The sequence below is a fragment of the Protopterus annectens genome, chromosome 2.part2, assembly GCF_019279795.1.
Source record: "Protopterus annectens isolate FY-2018-M chromosome 2.part2, PAN1.0, whole genome shotgun sequence".
In the NCBI taxonomy this organism is placed as follows: domain Eukaryota; kingdom Metazoa; phylum Chordata; order Ceratodontiformes; family Protopteridae; genus Protopterus; species Protopterus annectens.
The window spans coordinates 998,316,287-998,341,009 of NC_056730.1; positions in this window are offsets into that span (position 1 = coordinate 998,316,287).

Genomic DNA, 24,723 nt, shown 5'->3' on the forward strand with positions numbered 1-24,723 from the left:
CTGAACCGTGTGCGGAAATGAAGGGGACATAGGTGGGATGTTAGACAATGGCACAGCTTCTGCCTGTGATGACCCTGCCTGTGCCTCATTCATATGGTCATCACCGCTAGTATCTGTGGGGGCACTAGCATCAGATGGACCGCAGGAGGCGAACGCACCTACAGCACCTGTGAATACAAAGACATACTGTAAGATACATTACACACACACGCAGACACACTCACAGACACACACACACACACACACACACACACACACATGCGGAGACACACACACGCTGACACACACACGCAGACACACACACATGCAGACACATCATGCATGTGATATTGCAGATGGCATGCAGCATTCCCACACCACAGCTCAGTGAATGCAGGCCAGACATTAATAGTGGTAGTATGCATACTGCCCTGGGGTGCACACTACATCAAGCAGGTGTCATTTCAGTAGGCATGCAGTACACACATTCATGGTAGTTTGCATGCATCACCGTGATACACCATGTGGCCACAGGCGGGTTAACAGTACACATGGCTGGCGTCACTTTGTCATGTACACCGCCAACATGTGCGATAACATGTGGACATGTGACAATGGTGTCCCACCACATGCACCACATCAAACTGGACGTCACAGTGCAGTGTTATGTGTACAGGCTACAGACAGAATGCATGTGTAACAAGGATGTCTGTGCAGGTGTGGTTGGTGTGAGCTGTGTACATAGCTGTACAGTGGGGAGTACGGGCACTGTGCCACTGCATGGCAGCAAGACACAGGTATGTTTCTGTGCGATGCGTAACATGGACGCATTGCATTGCCATGTCTGCAACACAGTCATGCTGTTCCACAGCATGTATATGGTAGACATTGGTGGCACCTCCAGTGGCTGCAGACAGGCATTTCATTTGTCTGGTGTACCACATCAGATGTACAGGGGGTCCACTACAGCTATGATCGCACTATGTGTGGACAGGGTGCAACGGTGACTACCCACTGCAGATGTACTGTGTGGCAACATGCCTGTGGGTATCACCCATGGCCATGTTTGACTGGGTCATGGACAATTGTGTGTGATGGGCATCGTGTACACATCCCTGTGGTGGCCCATGTGACATACACCCATACTAGTCTGAGGTGTCACATTCCCAAAGGCTATGCAGACATTGTGGATGTCTGCTATGTCGTGCGTAGGTCATGTCATGGTGTGACAATGTTGCAGACAGAACACCATGTGCATGGGACATGTCATGTGCCATGTCACAATGTGTGCACACAATGCAGGGGCATAGGTCATATTGGTAACACCTGTGTGCTGGCCAGATCACAGCTCACTATGTGGTACTGTGTGCATACCACAAAGGCATTCCGATGCATACTACACATGCAGCCATTGTAGAACACCTCCACCATTGTATGCATAGCTGACTGCACATATCACACCGATGGGTTATGTGGTGTCATGCCGGTGTATACTAACGGTTGTATCTACTGTACATGGGTGGCGTGTGTGTCGGGTGGTGCAACCTGTATACCATGACTGGAGCAGACCCAGGTGTGCATGTCATACCTGGACACATGGGGAATATCCATACACTGTAACATGCTTATTACTAGCAACAGTCTCACCTGCGACGGACCCATGTCTGTGCGACACGCCAGAGGTACCTGTATAGGGGCGACACAACAGTATACACATTATCCATTACTGTAGCCACAGTAAGCACTGTGCATGTCACATCATGTACCTGTGTGGTAGCATGTGTTATGCACATGTCTGCAAACACAATGTAGCATACTGTAGTATGCAGCTTGTGGCCATATACTTGGCATGTGTTGGTACATTATGTGGTGTACTATGACACCCACACCAGTTATCATACACACATGCAAGACTGACTTACCAGGCAGCTCCAGGCTCGTTGGTTGGGAGACACCCACCTCCACGATGGCAGCGAGTGTTTCTGCATGTTGTTCCCTGGGTGTCCCCAGACTGGCCAGGAGCTCCTCCGTGTGTGTGAGTGGGGGCTGGGTTGGTGGCCCACCACCTGTCCCACCTTGTTGTCTGGCGATTGTGGCGGCATGCTGTTTCGCGTGCCGAATTAGGTCTGTGCAGTGTCGGCGGATCTGCTGGTAGGTGCGGTTGTTGCCACCCATGTTGTTCACCCTTCTGCACATATCCTGCCACACGTCGTCCCGCTGCTGTGCTTGTTGTGGCACATGGCTGAATAGTAGATCGTAGTTGTCGTGGAGAAACGGTATAATCACGTCATCCTCCTGGCGGCTGAAGGCTGGCAGCCGGGAACGTGGCATTATCTGTAAGACATAATGATGGTGACAGGTCACATTTACACTGATGTACTGGCATACTGCTGGACATACATTGCTATGACATGTACAACATCTGCACAGTAATCTCTGCGATGCATCATGGCAGTGACACAGCTGATGTGTTGCCGTCACACCATTAAGCAGTGGGTTTCATATCATATCTGTGTGTCAACTCATCACACTGTACACACACCATGTTGATGGTAGCCTGCTGTGGACATGTGTACCTGCCTGCACCTGTGTTCATATCAGTTGGCACGTGTCCCAATGTGACAACAGTTCTACTGTTCACCTGGATGCTGTGTATATGTCACTAGGCATCACGTACGCGGCCATTATGAACATCAGCGGTGGCACTGCACACATACACATGGACACCTGTACATGCATGTGTTGTGCCATGTACATCTACACAGCACTGTACGGGTGTTGGCCAACCTGCCACGGCTCACCTGTATTGCACATGTGATACACATGGGACAATGTGTAACCATGTGACATTAGCAGGAAAGGTCATGCATAGCATGTGCGCACGCACGTTGTTCACACCAACACACAGCACCTGTGACACCACAGGGTTCATCAGTGCCACATTACTGCTGTGGACGGTTGATAGTGCAAGTGCCATTTGTCCATCGCGCCATGTAGGACTGTGATAGCACGTGCAGCCTTGCTGGGCAGGGCTGCATGGTATGGAAGGGTATGTCACATACATGGCACTGGGATGTGACCCACCTGGGGGGTACTGATATTGGCAGGGTGGCTGTCCATTCCATATGTCATTGCTATGTGTATATGGACATTACACATGTCTATCATCATGGTGTGGACAATGGCCTTCTGCAAGGTAGGCTGCACACTGCTTGGTGGGGGTGTGTATGGTGCATGCAGGTATCGCACATCCATGCATACACATTACCCCTGACAGGTGCTATGTGCTGCGATATTGTTCAACACAGTGCTGTATGTGCCCACACACTACTATCCCATGCACATGGATGGTTGCCTGGCCTGACATGGGTACCACATATGTCTACATCCAGTGCCTGCTGCCACCCCCATGTCAGCTGGTGCACCGCACAGCGCCATCCCTCCCACTGGGAGCGTGGTGTTGGGCACAGCATAGGTATCCATGTATGGGGACAGGGATGTTCACATAGCAGGGGCACTGATGGTATCATCCATCGGACCATACACGTATGACGCACCTCACACACACAGCCCATTCAGTATGTTGTTCGCAACACTGACACAGCTATACTGCTAGGCCGGGGACATTCCCAGACGTACATACACAGATGTGTGAACATCTGTCTGTGGCATGGGCTAAAATAATGGTGGGGTTCGACACATAACGTGTTTGAGTGTGGCTGGCACAGACCTGCTGTGCACATGTCTACACAGTAAGCCTGTTCTACAGTAGGCAGCGGTGATGTGTTGTGCACATGTCAATTTTGCACATTGTGTTAGTGTCTGTCTGTCCACGGGCCAGTGGTGGGACACACAGGGGTATTAGTGAACATATATGCATGCCACCCTGTACTGCTGTACTGCTAGCTTCTCGGGTGCTAATGTGTCATGGACATGCACACCTTACCCGAATGGGTGGTAGTGGGTTGCCACCCGTACCCATCTCCTCTTGTGGGTTGCTATGATCCAACACCCTCTTTGTATTGTATTTTCAGGCTATGCACCTGTGTGGGGCATGTGGGCATGCAATGCACTACTGCGCACCTTTGCACCCATTGCAGAACATGTCACACAGGTACACTGGCAGCCATACACTTCACAGCTTGATGACAGTACAACACGTGTTGTACACACGTAACACATATCCTGTGGGACATGGTCATATGTACAGGCATGTCCAACAGTCACGTACCACTGCTACCCCTACATGATGGATATGCAGTACATGTGGCGGTACAGCAACTGTCACATGTAGTCGTGCAATGCCCCCCTACCTACATGGCGTGGTACTGCCTGTGGGGGATATGCATCTGCATCCATACTATGGCCATAGCTGACAGTTGTACATCGATATGTGCAACATACCTCATTTGGTGTTCTCATGGGTGCATGTTCAACATGGCTCCGCATTGTTTGTGTCTGTCACACAGTCATTGTTGTACATGGTTTACATGCCAGCCATGGCGTACTATGTGTGATTCCATGTACTTCATTGGGATACCAGCATTATACATTATAACGGCGTATTCCAGCCATCACATAGCCTTCCTAGATGACACTGTTAGCCAGCCAGTAGGAGGTGTTCCACCATCTGCACATAGGTCACACAGTACGAGGGCGGCTGACACCCATTCTGGGGACAGGGTTCTGACAGCTGTGGATGGGTGTGATGCTGTCGACAACCATGACTGCGCCTGATGGTCACATCTGGATGGGTAACATTCACAACACACACCTACCTTCACGTAGCAACACATCATCCACAACAATGGACATTCCTGCCAGAACAATGTGTGCAGTATGTCTGTATGACCACTGCAGGCACCACTGGTGGCCCCAGCATGGCAGCCAACAGCACCAGTGTATATCCTGTGGAACCATGGGTTACACCATTCACAACACACCTGTCTCAGATGACCCTGTTGTGGATCACAGTGCAGTTCCACACATCATGTTACACTAGGCATCATGCACTGATATGTTGCGGACGTGTGAACGGCTGTGCAACTCAACATATGACAGCGTTTCTCCCGGGCCTCCACTGAAAACAGGCTCTGTGGAACCTAGTCCGACATTCCCGGTCAAAAAATGTAAAATAAATAAATAAAAAACATGACACATCACCTGGTACAACATGTCTGTCATACCACATGTTATTGTGACCACCCTGTGATGGCATTATACAGGCTACGTGTACTGGGACATGTGATGGCTCTACGGTATATTCACCCTCTGGGTGTGTGTCTAGCCAAGTGTACAGTAGGCAGTGGTCTGAACACAGGGACACTGTACATTGACCTACTCTGTCACTGCAACTGTTGACTATGCTCATACTGTACTTATACAGGCATGTGGTATCAGACCACTATGACAGTCCTGGTCGACCACACTGCTGTGGCACACATGACCTGTGGACATCTGCCTGGGGTGTGGAGCACACATGTACATCTTCACATGCTATACTGCCTCTGTGGCGGTGTCACATGACTGTCTCCAGCAGAGCTGTAACAGGCAGGCACGGCATGCGGTCATGTGGGACAATGCTTGCACCTTCCACTGTGCTGCACACAAGCAAGGCACACACACTAGTGCACGACTCACATTTATCTGCAGTGCCTGGGACCTGCCTCCATGCTCTGCACAGCACACCTGCAAGTACAGATTGTACACGGATCATACCTCACAGGCACATACCTGGACTGCAACACACACAGGTGAGGGGATCCCACATCACACAATGTTTTGCACACATACTGGATATTTGCCGAACACAATGCATTGTAGGTGCTCCATGTTCAGATACCCATGTTTGTGACCGCTAGACACATTGTAACATGCAACAGAGCTTACACTGTACACCACAGGTTACATGCTGTCTGTGTTGTCATACTGTACATTGGGCCTCGGACAGCTGCTACTGCCATGTGCTGACAGCAACCCACACTTCCCTAGAATGGACACCCATGTACCCACACATGCTTGGGCATGCACTCCACCTAGCTGGGTGACACATTACACAACACATACCATACCTACACTACCCTCAGCATGCACGATACCTCCATGTGTCTGGTGTGTTAAACCTGGGGTTATCCCCTTTGGTAGATGAACATATATGCTTCACGGCCCTGCTAGCCACACCCTGGACACACACCCATCGCAGCATACATGGTACATGTGTTCTACAGCCGGTACTACTGACGTCTGCTGACAGGGGTTGTTAATGGCATGGCACCCCAGCAGATGGACAGTGTACATAACTATGCTGACACATATCACAGTGCACTTCCGTAGCATGTACGCAATGGTAGGGACCATGCTATTCCACACAGAGACATGGCGGTACTGGCCTTTTCACAGATGCCACGGTGGTGGTCATGTTCCATGCACATCTGCTGTATGGGCACATGTGCAGGCTGTTGCACGGTGGGTATATTCACATGTGTGGGGTGCATCACTTGACAGCCATGGTGGGTCCTCGTGGTCCATCACATGCTCCAAGGCTAGCTACCTACACATGACTGCCGCACATTGCAGTGTGGGTCCTCAGGCAGTGTGGTGGTATGTCTGTGTTGTTTGGCTACATCCACATTCGATGTCACGTACAACAGTCACCCAGGCATTGCTGACTGAGATAATGTTTATCAACATGCCAGGCAATGGTGTACCTACCAACAATACACACTCTCACTCACTACAGGGTTGCAATCCATACATGGACATCGTAGTGTCCCTGTGTTCTGGTATTGGCAATGTACACATCCACCATCACATCATACCCTGTGTCTCAGGATGTTAGGCTATATGACTCCTGGACAGGTCACACAGTGGTGCAAGCATATCATGCTACCTACTACATGTCAGGTACATGTGGCATTACACAGTCCTCAGTCATGGGGCCCCTCATGTTCACTATTTGCTTACATACACAACATGCTGTCACAGAGTACTGTCCATGCCTAGATATCCCACATGTACATACCTGGCACCATTATAGCTCCACCAGCTCATACTGATAACAACCGTATGGGTGTCGGTGTGGCAGATACATCATGTGGGTGTCATGGCATCAGGATGCATGACACATGGTGCATGCACATCACCTTTGCATAGCAACATTCATCCACTGAGTATCACATGGATATTGTCCAAGTACATGCATATCAAATTGTACATGGTTGCTGTACACACACATGCCCCACATGGTGCTGTGGTTGCCGTATTCCACTGTGGCATGGGTACACATCTGCAGGGCCACACCTATCTGTACTGTGTGTGATGCTGGTACATAGGTAGCCATTGTACCTGTGGCATACACACATCTACACACGGGCAGGGTTACAATACCACATTCGTGGTGTACCTTCCACAATGGCTACGACTTTACATGGCACAGCATTATCATGCCATGATGTGTACCAGGCTCAGACAGTTTACATATGTGGCTGACAGATGGGAAACACATCTGTACACATCTGCATACCACATACACAGGGGTGTCTTCTGCTCTGACATGGACCATGTCCTTCACATTACTGATGCATGTAGTACTCATACATGGCAATTGCAGTGGGCAGTGTGAACGGACCACTCATGGATATGTGCACACATGCCACATTGCATGGGCTGGGCTTCTGTGTTACTTCCGCAGACACAACACACACCATGCTGTGGAACATAGGTCCTGTGCACATCCCACAGGGACACACAGTGGCACTGTTCATGTGATAGCTCCCTTGCTGTTTGAGTGACACGTAGTCATGGTACCACCACAGCAGCAGTACTGTGTAGACATGCAGTTGACACCCACCTCTGCTGTTCACTGGACACTACCATGGGGAGGTGACACTACTGTGTACACTGCACATGTGTTTACACATGGACCTGCCGGACTTCATTGTTGCCCACATTGCACCTGCTACAGATCGTTTGGCCATGGTTACTTGGTGTTCCTTCCATTTCGGATGGCTATTATGCTACTACTCTGTCCCATATGTACAGGCCATACGTATCCTGTTATTGTACATACCAATAGGCCATAACTCCATTATGCATGATATGCCTGTGATACTGTGTATGATGTCTGTCATATCCACCATGACAGCTTTACATTACACATAGTTGACATAGTATCCCCTACTGCAAGGCATACGTGCACGTCGTGCGCACATTACGTATGACATCAACGGTATATGCCCATACACATGTGTGCTGTGACAGTATACATACATGTCCTATCCTCTGCTATGGCACTTCCTTGTTGGACATCCACTGCCAGCATCGGCGTGTGGTGTGGCATTGTTCTGTGTTATGCCCCCCTGTGGCAGCCCTTGTGTTATCCCGGCTGTGTACATGATGTCCCACTGCTGTGCACATGGTGTCCACAGTCATTGGTATGCTCAGCAGGATAGCACTACATAACCACCTTTCACCACTCTCTGCATTATGGACAAGTATCCTTACTTACAAACACCATTCACATACAGTACAGCTTCATACACATCATGCGTTACACACCCGTACATATCGTGGGTTCTACATACCTTGTCTGTGTTTCCTTCCGTTTTTCGTTGCGTGTATCGCTATTCCGTTTTCTCACTCTATCAGTTTTTGAGTAGTAGTTCGGTATGAGCATACGGTTTGAATATCCTGGGAGTCATCCTTATATCCGTCGTTACCTGCAACATGTGGGTTCATCACACCAATAGCTGTTCCTCAGTGTGTACTTGTGCGCATATCACCTGTGCATCTACTCCGTTCGTACATTACGCATCGTAACTAGGGCATGGTTGCATTCCTCACCTGGGCGTTGGCTATTTGCCCTACCTTCGTGGAGATGGTCTGTATTGTGTTATGTTATGTGTAACTGCAGCCGCTATGTGTGGTGTCAGGTACATTTCGCAGTGGTGTTAGCCGTGGATTGTGTGTGTTGGGTATGGTATTATGTTCGACATGTGGGTGTCCCTGTCCTGACGGCGTTTTGCATTCGGATGTGTAACATAGCTGTTGTATTCCTTTAAACAATGGATGCAAGTATGCATCCGCTGTTGATAGTGTTTCCACGCGAGATGTTGCGGTTATGCAGCTGTCATTGACTGCCTGTATGTTTGTGCTGCTATTACGGCTTGTATCCCTTTGATATGTGCGATGGGGAATATCGGAGGTTGTAGGTGACGGATACGGGTTGTGGGCCTTGCAGCTCTACATACACGGTATGCTTGTCTGTGTGCTCCATCCCTGCCTGGGGAGTTGGCAGTTACTTGTCTGTTGTTCTGGGAGTGTAGGTTGTGTTGTTGTCATGTGGTGTTGGTATCGCCTGCGTGTGTGCTTCCTGCATGTATTCCTCTGTCACATCGGTGTTATATCTACGGTTGTTTGTACGTGACGACTATCCCTTGTCATTCTGTCCCGGATATTTACAGTCATTGTGGTCCTGTACTTGGGATGGCCTGTTTGCTAGTGGTTGCCACCTATTCAGGTGGCGATTGCTTGTTTGACACTTGTAGAACACACAGCGGTGTTTACGGGCCGATACGTGGCCACGATCAGTACCGGGGTAGCACATGCGTATTTCCGCGGTACATATCTATTGCTGTGTAACTTTGCTGACGTATCATTTTGCAATTAGCATATCGGTGTCATACATACAGTCATGATTTGTACATACGTCCTTTCCATTTCATGTGGGGTATATTCCTGTGGTACATTCTGGGACATTTTCACTTTGCATCGTTATACGTCGCCACACGCCTAGCCAGGGAGGGGCTCTCAGTACTACTTTGGGAGTACTGGTGTACATATGCCTGAGGTTACTATACTGTATGCCTACACATGTTGTTCCACTCCGCCTGTCACATGGCACCAACATACACATTTTACAGTGGCACACACATTACACTCGCACAGCGAAACACACGGCACCCTCACCGCACACATACACATACTGCGACAGTCACAGGGATGGTTGCACACAGTACCTGCGTGGCCCGCATCATCGGCGGCAGTGTCTACCTCCCCCCTCATATCATCATAGTATTACCCGCACATGTACTGTTACTGTACTGTGGCCTGGCGATCATCCCGACTCGTGGTTATGCATTCCGGTATGTTGACCTTTCCATGGGTGGCGGTTTCCTGTTCTGTTAAACCTCCCGGATGCTCGGGTTGTTGTTCACTATGTTTACTATGTACAGATATTGCGTGTTACTTCTCTGTCACCTTACATCCCTCTGATTCCCTGTCTTACCTGTTGTACTTATATGTATATGTGTACATATATTTCTATGTGTGTAATTATATCTATCTCCATATCTGTATATGCACATATCTACATGTCTATATGTATACACCTTGCAGCGAACGTGGCAGCATACAGCAACACCGTCTGCTGTAGGACCCACGTACGGTTCAGGTGTTGGCGTTCCATGCTCCGCTGGCTGTTGGGTGTGCAGTGTTTGGGTGCTGCCTATGTTGGAGTCACACATGGGGCCACCCATACGGTACACTTTACGGGTGGCCATGTTTGTGTGCCGTCCATTTCACTGTGTGTGCAGGTAGGGAGGTGTCAGTCCATGGGGCCTACACTGTCAGAGTATGTGCTATACGTTCCCTCTTTGCCAGGGCATAGGCATATTGGGTACACCTCCGTCTGCCTACTGGTGCTGGCACAGTGTGTTCATGGTCCTGAGCCCTCTGTGCCTGTACTGGCCTTGGCAGTTGTGGTGGGCTTTGTGGCCCTTCACCATTATATCCCTGCAGCAGCTGCTTCCGCAGGATCATATTATGTAGCATGGCACATACTATGAATATGTGGGCACATGTGCCTGGAGAGTACTGCAGGGCTCCACCGGATGTATCCAAGCACCGGAACCATGATTTCAGCATCCCAAACACACGCTCTATGATTATTCTGGTTTCTGCGTGTGCCTCATTATGGCGTCTTGCATGTGTGTGTGTGCATTTCTGATGGGAGTCATCATCCACAGCTCCAGTGCATAGCCAGCATCCCCCACAAGGTGGCCTTGTGGGATGTCCCCCCTGGCGAATACCTGGAACAGCTGTGAGGCATGCCAGATATGGGAGTCGTGGTAGCTTCCAGGGCTGCCAGCACACACATCCATGATAATGCCCTGCGCATTGCACACCACCTGGCAATTGATGGAGGGGAATCCCTTGCGGTTTATGTAGCGTCTACCCTGCTCCCCAGGTGGTGACTTGATTTGTATGTGCGTACAGTCTATCGCACCCAGTACCTCCGGGTATTGTGCCACACAGTGGAAGTGGCGCATATTGCTAGCCAACTCCTCGTGAGATCTGGGGAAGTATATATGCTCATTGGCATGTGGTAACATGGCATCCAGAAACTGGTGTAGTACCCTGGATGCTGATGCCTGTGAGATGCCCATTATATCCCCAGTTGGCCTTTGAAAGGTACCTGTGGCCAGTATTCGCAAGCTTACACATACCTTTGTGTCCACTGGGATGGGCTCCCCTCTGTTGTTTCTTGTTCTCAGGCGTGGCCGGCACAGCTCCGCTATTTGCTGTAAAGTGTCCCTATCCACCCTGTAACGCTCTACTATCTCCAGGTCTTGTAGCCCCTGGTAGGTTACCCTTGGTCTAAACACTCTCCTTCTCCTCTGAGGCCTACGGTAGTTGTCGGCACCCTCCTCCACAACTCCGTCTGTCTCTAACACATGCTGATGGATCACAGCCACGGCGGCACCCAACATGAACATTTTAAAAGTTCCCCATGTGTTTACACCTAGAGTGCGGCGTTTGGGAATACACGGCTGTGTGTTGTGTGCGTTCACACTTTATACTATTGTGCTGTACACCTGGTGATGTCATAGGGTGTGTCTGTGCAGCCCTATCTGTGGATTATCTTCCGTGTTTTACCGTTGGCACTGCAACGCTGTTGCCTTTGGTGTTGCATTACTCTTGCCTGCATTGGATTAGATTTTGACCTTACCTTACTGTTTCTGCACGTTGCACCTACTATTTCCTGGCATGCATCCTGCAGAGCCCTGTCATGTGTAGTTTCTGGGACATGGCATATCCTGTGTTTTGTGTGCCGCCGCCGTTATGCTGCCTGTCTACTTGGCTCTGCTGTGTCAGGTCTTCACTCTTTGTAATCTGATACCTCCCCTACTTTCTTTGCATTCATATGCCTCCCCTATCCCGTTTTGCAGGTTTCTGCATACAGAGTTGTCAGCTGCCACCAATTGGCCTTTGTGGGTTGATTACTGTTGATTACTCATTACTACTCCGATTACACTGCTTCCGCATTTCCTCATATTGTCAACATCACCTTCCTGTATCCGATGTTGTTTGCGGGGCAAGCATCACATGACTGGGTTAAGGGAACGTAGTTATCCTCATGCACATGCACCTCTGCGCGCATTGTGTGCTCTCAGCTCAACTATTTCCACACACGCCGGTCCTGCAGCTGTGCTGTGCAATGTACAGCCCAGGTTTGCTGGGCTCCAATGTGCTTCCTCCTACAGTGGCACACCCCTCTGCAGGTGACATGTATTCCCTCTGAGCCACTCGGTGTATTACCGCTGCGCGTTTGGTACAGCCTTACGCCGGTGGGGGTTTTGCGATTCAGTATTATCTGCCTCATTTGCATGGCATTGACTACTAATTCATAGATACCATGCCGAACACTGCCGCGACTCCTTGGCAACCCTTGCACCGCGGATGTGGCTTTCTTTGCATACCATGGTGTATTGTGGCTGTGAAGCTGATGTGTATTACACTGCTGTTTTATGACATTGTCATATTATTTCATTGTCTAGCACCTTCCGCGGACATGTCCTGGGGTTCTGCTGTGAGTTTCTGTGGACATACCATTTATGTTATTATTTACATGTTGTGCATGTTTTCTATTGACATTCTCTGTGTCTTTCGCCAGTGGCATATGGCAGCAGTGTGATACCTGACGTTGACAGCCTTCCGTTACTCCTATGTTATGTTTGGGTAAATGTAAACCGTTTTTTTTTTGTTTACATTGCCATGCCCTTATGCTATGCCTGCGCCACTTCGTGGATCGCTATATGTCTTCATTTGCATGGTGCAACACTGCAAATGGGGTGTTTAGCATACCTACGCTGGGGGCGGCGCAAATCCGGCGCACGCCGGTAGTGCACATGAGATTGGATCGTACCTGAATCGCTCGCTGGCCATATTTGGCATTGTAACGCCTACGCTATGCGTCCGCCTGGCGCAACGTTCATGAATCCCGGGGTAGGTCTAAATTTATCATATGTGTGTAAAGTTAGAAGATAATTTGTCTGCAAGAATATTAGCAATGTCCTTGTGGTTACAGAAGCAGTACCACTGGAGATAAGTTCAAGACAGAACTGCAGATTACATCTTAGCTTTCTAATATAGCCAAAGTAAGCCTTCAGTTGGTTATTGAATTACTTCAAATCCTAAACTTGTAGTTGGCCTTACATTTCCTAATGCTATGTTTGAGAGACCTCCTTATGTGTTTCAAATCCCCCTTATAATGATGAAGTGGACAGTGTTTAATGATGGACAAGATCTTGTTTTTTTTTCATTATAAAGTTTGTTGATGTGGCAGTTCCACCATACAGGTTTCTTTTTAATCTTGCTCTTATATTATACTGCATTGATTTTGTTGCTTCAATACATTTATTTATTCAAGACAGCAAGGGGGATAGAGTAAAATTAAGACCAGTAGTCAATAGTCCAAGTTACAAGGTTTGCTGGGAGCAGTGCCATTTGCAGTTATCAATAAGAGCAATTAATAACACGTAATTGTTTTTTACAATAATCCATGAATGTAAAAGAGTTACTAGTGGCTACAAATCAAGTTTTCCCTGAGAAGTCTCACAGAGAGATGGTCAGATATGACCATGTATGTATGTATGTATGAATGCATGCATGTATGCATGCATTTATTGATTGATTGATTGATTGATTGATTGATTGATTGATTGATTGATTGAACAAGTAGATGGGATGGCCCAATGACCTTTTTCAGATGTGACCTGATTCACAAGGGCAAGGGTAAGTTCAATAGCTATGTGGATGATTTAGTATAGGCAATTAAAGAATATGTTGGTGGAAAGTTGGAGGAAAGTAAATTCCTAGTTTCAATATGTTTACATGGGGAGGCGGAGAGGGATGAGGTGTCAGCATCAGTCGATCTGAAGTAGCAGTGAAAAATAAGGCAATCAGGAGATGACACTCAAACTCCACGTGTACAGTGAGAAGAAGTCAGGAGTATGACTCATCTCTGAAGATGTAATGCAGATATGTTACACTAAGCCAGTTTTTCTTCACCCCAGAGTACTGTCTGTAGCATTCTCATCAGATATGCAGCAGGAGTCTAAATGCAGAGAGATACTTTAGATAAACTTTAAGAAGCAAGAGCATGGTTTAGACCTGAATGATCTCTTAGTCCTTAGAGATCATAAACTATGAAATTACTTGAATGGACTGTTTACATTCATTACCCCTTTTCATGCTAGCATAAACTATATATTTTTTGTCCTTATAGCTGTTCTCGTCTATTTTAGGCAGCACTGAATCAAACTAAAGGTTCTAGACACAATGATTTAGAAGAAATTAATTTGATGACTCTGATGTAGCATTATGAATTTCACAGTGTGACCAAACATTTGCAAATATTTTAGTAGTAACAGAAATCACGGTCCTGTACATGGTGGCTGTTGATGTTGAAGTTTTCCATTGCCATTTAAGAGATTCCAAGAAATGGAATAAGGCTGAATACTCCAATTGCATGCTTTATATATATATATATATATATATATATATATATATATATGTATATATATATATATATATATATATATATATATATATATATATATATATATATATATAGGGTCTATATTAGATAAACGAAAGTTTATCTTACTGAATGCTGACATTATCAAAAATCCCGGAACTCAAAACTGCAATTGTGGGGGGCTATGCCCCCACACCCCCCGCTAAATATATATTCCAACTCCGTGATCGCACAACAGTGAGGAAGGGGCAAATATTCCCATCTTCACTGTACTGCGATCTCACAATTCCGGTTTTGGGTTCCAGGATTTTCACTCATGTTAGCATTCAGTAAGATAAACTTTTGTTTATCTAATATAGACTATATATATATATATATATATATATATATATATATATATATATATATAACAGATAAACTCTTTCAACTCGGCATCAATCCGTATGTTGCCAGATGGGTAGCTAACTGGCTCACTGATAGACCCCAACTAGTCAAACTAGGGGAAGCCACCTCAAGCAGTAGACCCATATCGAGCGGTGTACCCCAGGGTTTGGTCTTGGGGCCACTGTTATTTGGGATATACTTTTATTAGGTGCAGGCCAAAACCAGTTGGCTATGGCTGACCAAGTTTGCAGATGACTGTAAGCTGGGCACTGTCATCAATTCCCCTAGTGATGTGGGCATCCTCCAAGAGGGTCTCACCCAAACAAATGACTGGTGCCAGAAACATGACCTCAAGCTGAATACAGTTTTCTTTGGGGAAAGTGAAGTCTCCACAAATTATCACAGTAATAACAATGTCCTAAGCATACAATTAGTTGTGAGGGATTTGGGCACCCAGACTGATAGCAACCTGACTTTTGACCACCATGTTGCTTCCATTGTATGGGAAGCTTTCTACATGGCTCACATCATAAGTAAGGGTATCTCATCCAGGGACAAGGAGGTTATAATATCCCTGTATTCTTCCCTTATAAGGCCCGTTATTGAGCACAATGCCCCATTTGGCATGTACCTTGTAAAGCACATACAGCAGCTGGACAGACCACAGAGGTTCCTCACCAGAGGATTCCAGGGCCTCAAAAATCTGTCATAGACAGGTAGGATAAAATCCCTTTCCCTCTTCTCAGTTTCATACAGACTCCTCAGAGGTGACCTCTGTCTGGCACCTAAGGTGATCTCGGACCCCACATTGATGGGAATGCTGCATATCCGCAAGTCAAGCTCCACTCGAGTAACCTGCACGTGCAGCCTCAACCTGGTCTGTGACATCATTAGGACTTGTTGGTAGGACAGATCTGTGTCCCATGACTCTGCCATCTGTGGAAAAGACTCCCTGTCCACGTCAATCAAAGTACCTCTTTACCCCTTTTTAAGCGCAACCTGGATAACTGGATGGGAAATAGAAAAATACATCTCTGGGATTCCACCCGTGTCCCTGCTGGACAGGGGCATCAAGTGATGATTTGTTTAAACATGGGCTAAACTCTTGGCTAGGCTTATAAGTACCTCAGGGCCAATAGCCTATTAACTTCCTATGATCCTATGATCCTATATATACAGTGGATATAACATGTTTACACACCCCTGTTAAAATGCCAGGTTTTTGTGATATAAAAAATGAGACCACAATAAATAATTTCAAAACTGTTCCCACTTTTAATGTGACCTATAACCTGTACAATTCAATTGAAAAACAAACAAATCTGTTAGGGGAAAAATATAAAAAATAAAAAACATACAGTAAGCTGTTTGCATAAGTGTGCACACCCTTCAACTAATATTTTGTTGAAGCACCTTTTGATTTAATTACAGCATTCAGTCTTCTTGGGTACACACCTGCCATTAATTAAAAAGACTTTGATTAACCCCAAATAAAGTTCAGTTGTCCTAGTAGGATCTTCCTGACATTTACTCAGTTGCCTGCTACAGAAAAAGCCATGGTTCACAGAGAACTTACAAACATCAAATGGATCTCATTGTTGAAAGGTATCAGTCAGGAGAAGGGTACAAAAAAATGTCCACAGCACAGGATATACCATGGAACACAGTAAAGACAGTCATCAAAAAGTGGAGAAAATATGGGACAGTAGTGACATTGCAAAGAACTGGATGCCCCTCCATAACTGTTGAAAAGACAAGATGAAAACTGGTTAGGGAGGCTGCCAAGAGACCTACAGCAACACTGAAGGAACTGAAGGAATTTCTGGCAAGTACTGGTTGTATCCTACGTGTGAACAAAATTTCTCCCATATTCTCCATATGTCTGGACTATAGGATAGGGTTGCAAGATGAAAGCCTTTTCTTACGCAGAAAAACATCCAGTCCTGGCTAAAACTTGCAAAACAATTCATCAAGTCTCCCAAAAGCATGTGGGAAAATGTGTTATGGTCTGATGAGACCAAGGTTGAACTTTTTGGCCACAATTCCAAAAGGTACACGTGGTGCAAAAATGACACTTCACATCACCAAATGAACACCATCCCCACTGTGAAGCATAGCGGTGACAGTATCATGCTTTGGGATTGCTTTTCTTCAGCTGGAACTGGGGCTTTAGTCAAGGTGGAGGGAATTAAGAACAATTCCAAATTCCAGTCAGTTTTGGCCAAAAACCTTCAGGCATCTGCTAGAAAGATGAAAATGAAGAGGAATTTCACCTTTCAGCATGACAACGATGCCAAGCATACATCCAAATCAACAAAAGAATGGCTTCACCAGAAGAAAATTAAAGTTTTGGAATGGTCTAGCCAGAGCCCAGACCTAAATCCAACAGAAAATCTGTGGGGTGACTTAAAGAGGGCTGTGCATAAGAGGTGCCCTCGCAATCTGACAGATTTGAGCACTTTTGCAAGGAAGAGTGGGCAGATATTGTCAAGTCAAGATGTGCATGCTGATAGACTCTTACCCAAGAAGACTGAATGCTGTAATTAAATCAAAAGGTGCTTCAACTAAGTATTAGTTTAGAAGTGTCCACACTTATGCAACCAGCTTATTGTGCATTTTTTTATATTTTCCCCTAACAGATTTGTTTGTTTTTCATTTCAATTGTAACGGTTATAGGTCACATTAAAGGTGGAAAAGGTTTTGAAATGATTTATTGTGGTCTAATTTTTTATACTACAAAAACCTGGCATTTTAACAGGGGTGTATAAACTTTTTATAACCACTGCATATAGTTATATGAATGTGGATCTATGTCTTATGATTGACTTTCTAAAAAGTCAAACTTAGGAATGCAACTCAAATCTGTTGGTTTTGCAGGGAAAAGCATCCCTGCATCCCCACCTGCACACACACACACACACACACATATAAATATATATATATATATATATATATATATATATATATATATATATATATATATATATATATATATATATATATATATATATATATATATATATATATATATATATATATATATATATATATATATATATATCTATATAAATATTTAAATATATATACACATATATATATATATATAGATATATTTATATCTACATATATATGTGTGTGTGTGTATATATATATATATATATATATATATATATATATATATATATATATATATATATGTATATATATGTATATATGTATATCAACTCTGAGATCACACTACAGTAGGGAAAAGGGTAAATTTATCAGTCCCAACTGCACTGAAATACCCATACATATACTTTGACTTTTTGAAAACTTGATCATATAATCTTGATCATATGAAGTTCCACTTTCTGAAAAGCTGATCTTCTGAAGGAGACATATACCTGTCTATATCTATATATAGCTATCTTTATATATATATATATATATATATATATATATATATATATATATAGCTACTTTTGTATAGCAAAAGAACAAAATGTCAATGTCCACTTGGCCGAGATGAAAATAAAGAAAATCCAGAACAACTAAATTACAGAACATCGCATCTGCAAAGACCGAACTGCAGGGGTCTATTTTATATGAATGAAAGTTCATATAAGCAAACACTCTAATGAGCGAAACTCCTGGACATCGAGGTGCGTGTTGTGGGATTGCAGTACAGTGAAGATTGGAGTTTTTGCCCTTTCCTCACTGTAGTGCTATCTCAGAGTTGTAATATATATTTATCTGGGGAGGGGGCACAGCCCCCCACAATATTGTTTTCAATGTCTGGGATTTTCACTCATTGAGCATTCGCTTATAAGAACTTTTGTTCATTTAATATAGACCCGAACTGCAGTTATGAGTTCTATGCAGATCGTGGTGTATTTAGATTTAGGAAGTTTATCCTACCCCTCACTTTAGTGCGATCTTGGAACTGGAATATATAATTTGCAAGGAGTGTGTGGGGTGCAGGGAGGCTTCCCTCCCTGCATAAACTTTAAGTAGAATTGTATTATTTTTTGAAAGATGTATAAATTATGAAATGTATAGGTTAGTGTATTTTGTGCTACCTCTAAACTAGTAATACAACTTTAAGATTTTATGATAGTGGCAAGGGAATAGTGGAGCGTGAATTACGTCTTACACTTCTGACAATATTGGTATGTTGTGCTCAGTAGTTCAGGTCTCTTAAGTATACTACAGTTTACCCCTGAAATCTTTAAACTAATAGTTTTGAATCATCTGTTACTGTCAGTAATACTGGGTCCTTAAGTGGGAAAGGGAAGATAAATCTTAATATTTGTAGGTAGCAACACCTATACAGTATGCTTTTATATTTTAAGATGTTCATTGTAGATCTGATATACTTTTTGTTTAAGCTGTGTTATATGACTAATTATATGGAATGGTTTAGAAACCATTGTAGGGGTGGTGTAGGGGATAAAACACAATGTCACCTTCACAAAATTCGGTATTTTGAATATTCTGCATTTTAATTCTTGGGTTTCTGAAGTTTTGGTGTTATAAAGTTTCAGTGTTATGGTCTCTGCATTTTGGTCTTTGTTATTATGGAAATTCAATATTTAAAAGTAGATACATATACGTAAATGTATATGTAAATAAACTATAAATATGCTTAGAATTCTTTTTGACTTAACTGCTATGCATACACTAATTTTAATTTTATTTAGTAACAGTAGCTACATTAGCAGGTGCGTGAACTTGACTTACAGTAGGGTCTTTGTCATCACAGCTATATGACAGCATGATATGGTAAATAAGCATAATTAATAATGAAGAAAATTAAAACAATATATGATTAAATAGTATAAGAACCAGACATTCACATAACGAGACCAGCGATTCTTAACTGACTGATGTTGTCGTGTGGCTTGTTCACTGGTATAGATTGAAGAGAAGTAATGACAGAAAATACCAGTGATCTAGATGTACACAGACAGAAAGACACAGATAAATTGCCAGAAATGGAGAGTAATAATTGGTAAGAATGATGTATGTTAGTATTTAAAAAAAAACAGTGAAGTGTTTTGAAATAAGAAATCAGCTGAGTTTGAAAAGCAGATCCTACTAATGTATACATATTGTAGCTTGAGGAAAATGATGGTTTTAGAGGTGGTAGTTAAATCTGGAATTGCATTTTGTAGTGTAGACTGTAGATGTATATTTGATAACTGGGACTATAGCAGCATGAATTAGGAAGCTGCAGGCACAGAAGCAAGAATGCAGTTATTAATTTAGCTTCTGTTTAGATTTTGACATTAATGGTGTACAAAGGGGAATGCTGATTCTATCCAGATTACTGGGTATTTTAAATATCAGATAGTTTCTCAGTACTGAGAAGGGAAAGACAACTAATAAACCTAGTGAAAGGATAATTATATCAAGCCTGGCTGAAATGATAGATTAATGGTCTTGGTTTACAGAAAAGTTAATATTATATTGCTTTTATGAATTGGCTGTGCATAGAGTCAAGGCTTTGGTGGAAGGTCAAATTAAACATTTATATAACACCATGGATGAATGGCATATCATGAGATACTGAGTCAACAGACTAGGCAAAAGCAAAGGTCCTGAAATAGGCACCATGTTCGATGCCTCTGATAAGAGTGGATGGACTTGAAAATGTGGAGCTTATGAAGAATTTGGATGCTCTTTTTGGAATTGCCAAACACTCCAAAATTAGGGAGTTCAAGTAGTAAAGCTTTGTTAGAAAAAACAGAAGTTATTATACTTATCTGTAAAGTTGACAACTGCAATTGTATTCCCTCTCATTTCTCTTATTTTGCAGATCTATAAAGTTGACACCTGTAATTTTATTCCGTCTCGTTTTGCAGAAGAAAGAGGTGATGATGAACATGCAAAGAACAAGGGTGAAGTATCTTAGACAGGATCTGAGCTGCATGCTACGGAAGATGGTGAATATCATAAGAACTTTCTTAGATAAATGTCAAAAGCTTATTCTTAGGACTCATAACTGAATGGAAACAGAGTTTTATGGTAGATATTAATGGTGGAATGAGGGAAACTATTCTGACACATTATCACAAAAAGAAAATGCTAATTTGACAATGATTGACGCTGTGCTGGAAATGAATTGCTACAAAGGGGTCTATATTGCCTTATCAAAAGAAGTCTTCATCAAATGCCTCTTCATCAACCAATAAACAGTGAACTCCCAAATCTCCGAACATCAACTTCAGCAAATTTTTTCTCAGGGGGAAAAGATTGCTTGGCCAACCAAAAACCAAACAAACTTTCAAACCCTACAAAGTGTGTGTGTGGGGGGGTTGCACTACAGTGTGGAAAGGGAACATTTATGATGATGGACAAGCATTTTTCCCCAGGGAAAAAAAATTGCTGACGTGGCCATTCGGAGATTTGGGAGTTTGCTGTTTATTTTTCGATGAAGAGGCATTTGATGAAGATGTCTTTTGATAAGGTAATATAGACTTCTACAAATAGGAGACATGTTACAAATTGTAGCCATTTGAATTCCCAGGAATAACAATGTCAAGATGCATAATGTGAAGATTGAGTGACCGAAAATACAGACTTAAATATTACCAAGTTAAAGATTGTCATTTTCTTGGAATATTCCCTTTTCTCTAAGGTATGATGATCCTGGACATGGAATATATAAGTCTGTGAGGTGAGAAGGGCTTGCTACTCACACTGGGTGAGGTTTGAAGGAGATAAGCAATGCTTAATATTCACTCTTCTCCTGTAGTTTTGGTCTATTTTTCCACCTTTTCAGGATTTGGCATTGTGAGCCCCAGCATTGCAGTAAGGATGTGTGACATGCACAGAAAAAGCAAAGAAAGTATCTATAAGCACCTAGAATGTCAAAGCAATGCATTTTCATAAGCAGACAATTGCAGCCATTTAGAGACAGTAGTTTAATGACAAACTGTGAAAAGTTGGTGTAGAAGAAGTGGTTGAGGATAATGAATCCTATAGCTCCAGTAGTGCTGAGAGAAAATCAATATTAAGAGATTGTTTGCATATACATCTAGTGTGGTTTATCTTTGCCTAAGCTGTTGGCTTTCAATGTTGTGATATTGACTGCATTTTTAAGTAAGGTGTATAATGTTTTTAGAAAGAGTTTTGCAGTTGTGAGGCATGATGCATGCATCCTCTTATGTAAGTCCTATGTCCTCATGTCTGACCTTATTGCCAATGGGCACGGCTTGCTTTGGTCAAACAAGTGCCGTTTAGAATTTTTTTTCTGCAAACTGTTTTAGTGGAGTCAAGGCAGTATTTGTCCTTAATGAGGATAATTTACTTAATGAAATGCTCTAGAATAATCTGTGGATCTGTTTGTTTAAGAAAACAAGATCAACCACTGATTTTGTTGTTCAAGAATTTCATATTTATGAACGCTACAAATGTTATTATAGTGCTACATTCACTGGGAGTCTTGGTAATGAAGGTACTGCTGCTAGGACAGTTTCCTCAGAGAAGAGGAAAGTATGTAGGTAGTGATAGTCTACAGGACTAAATGACATCCTTTCCAAAATTATATAGAGAGTAGGGCTGGGACAAGTATGGACTTTTGGTTGGAAATGTTTAAGTGCAGATATTGTCCAGTAAGAAGAGCATACTATCCTGAAAATCCTGCAATATGAACTGTACTTTGTGAGATGGAAGAATATGTCAGTCAGCAAAGAAGCATTATATTGCGGTGTAATTTGAAGATGGTTACAAAATAAAATTATACACAGTTGTTCTGTATTGCGGTTTTAATTATTTTCCAGGAGACACTGTTTTCCTGCATTTTTGTGCTATTTATATTTATATATTTGTAAAGCTCATTGTAGTAAAAAGAGTGTAATATGTGAAGGAGAATGCAAATCTCCAAATATTCTGTTTCTCCAAATATGTAGAACATATGAAATTTCCAAAGTAATATACTTGAAACAGTAGAGTGAGGATTCAGACATGTTTATTTGAATGTGTTTTCCTTTGTTACCTGAATAAATTAACTGGTCATAAACAAAAGATCATTTTTAGTCACAACCTAATCCAAATGGCAACAACAAACATACAATAGTCAAAACACACACAGGAACAAATGCCATACATACATATTCTCTTGTGAAACTGATACCTAGCTATTAGCCAAGTATTTTTTTTACCCTAAGCAAGTATAAAGTGCCTAATCAATTTTAGCTATAAGAAACAATAGAGCAAACAGAAAAGTAATGATGATGATGATGACAATTTTGTCCATTATATCACCTAATAAACATTTTTCAGAATTATATCAGCTATAATGCTTTAGGGATTCTGAGACAGGAACAAACAACAGAGTTCTAACAATATATAACAAGCTTGGTGCAGGTGCTACCAAAGATAAGAAAGTCAGGTGGTAATACTCTGGCCTTTCCTAATTATTGTTCTAAACAATGGAAAAGAAAAATATTGACTATCTCTACCAGAAATCAGTGGCAGAAACAGAAAGGGAGTTTGGATGTGATGAAGACTTGAAGAAAGTTAGACATTAAAGTGCTTAATTTTGAGACTTATGTGGGATAGATCAGTGATATAGTAAGAACAGCCAACAAAGAAATAAGAAAGAGAAAATGAACAAAGAGGAGGGGTAATGATAAGGAAATTGTCCATTAAATTGATCTAGATGTATAAGGGTTGAAAGTGTAGCTGCAGTTGGAGGATGTGATAGCAAGGACCAGATGGGCACAGAATTTTTGACCCTCACTATGGCCGAGAAGAATGTCAATGAGTGGTAAGACTGCCTGGTAAGTCCTGTTGAAGGAGTTGGAAAAAATCAAATGGGAAGAAATTAGTTAGTACTGGAATAGCTAAAGGATGGAATAGACAGGGCCTAATGTGAAAATGCTCCAATGAATAATTACATGGAGGAAGAAGCTGCATTAGGTGTTGCACTAAAATACAAGGAATATCCATCAAAGTGAACAGTTCTACAATTTATTTAGCAGAGTAAATAAAACAGGGGTCCTGGAGACAGTTTACATTTTTTCAACTACATACTTTTCAATAAGAATAAACAAGGCCACAGATGTTGTATGTTGAAAAGAAGCTCAATAATGTTGTTAAGATACAAAAATCTTAACTAGACTTGCATAGAACTGGCTTTGTTTGTTCCAGACCATGTGACTGGGCATCAAGCACAGATAGACATGTTGCAAGTGCCCCCATTACCAAAATATCTCTCAGAAGCACTTGCTCATTAATATAAGTTTAAACAAATTATTTAGCTTATGCAAACATTAACACACAAAGTCAATTAGGCACAGTGATCAGTGGATTGGGCACATTCTAAAATGTAAGAAATTATAGCTTCCAATCTGGTTAAAAAGTGTGAACTAGATTCTTTAATGAGTTGATGTGGCTAGCTGGTTGTAATAAATATGGGCTAAGATCCAGGGCTGGATCCAGCACAAGACAACCTAGGTAGCCTAGGGCCCACTGGTGGTGGTGGTGGTGGGGGGGGGGGGCAGCCATAACATTAATTTAATTAAAATTAAAAAAGAAGATAACGTTTTCCTACT